Raw genomic sequence first — 671 nt, 5'->3', positions numbered from 1 at the left:
CACGGCATACACATTCTCACGATCGATTAGTACACACAAACAAATTATCTGGATTGATTAATACGTACACATGCTTTTTCTTGATTAGTACACACACACACACACACACACACACACACACACACACACACACACACACACTCATTGAGTAGAAAAGTTTAAAACAAAGAGGTTGGTTGCTTTGCTTCAGGTTAACAAAAGGACAAATCAAGGCAAGCTCTAAAAAAATAATCCTCTACCTTAAGAATTAGATATGATCAAGGTTAGCAAGATAATTTTCCTCTATCTTAAGAATAACATAGATATGATCAATGTTACAGAATTGTTGATAAAGGCAACACAACCTTAACTACCCAAGCATTCTAGTTTGTCATTATGCTTTACATTGCTTGTTATTCTGGTTTACTAGTGTATGTAGCTTGAGGATACATACCTTATTGTATAATTTCCTCCAGAGCGTCTGGCTCATTGCAAGTAAGATAGCTTGAAACACCTGCCCATTGCGGAAATCTTGTGCATCCACTAACACTCGTGGTCATGTGTTGGGTGCTGTGGTGTCCTGATGTGAGTTAATTTGAGGTATTGAGAGGTGTAGGTCCTAGTGACAAGTGGAATGTAGATAACGTGAGCTCCAATAGAGTCTTTAACCTTTACGTGTGAAGATGGATGCT

This window comes from Cibotium barometz, chromosome 8, assembly GCF_041138505.1.
Source record: "Cibotium barometz isolate CiBa-2024 chromosome 8, ASM4113850v1, whole genome shotgun sequence".
Taxonomy (NCBI): Eukaryota; Viridiplantae; Streptophyta; class Polypodiopsida; order Cyatheales; family Cibotiaceae; genus Cibotium; species Cibotium barometz.
Note: the sequence above shows the minus strand (reverse complement) of the source record.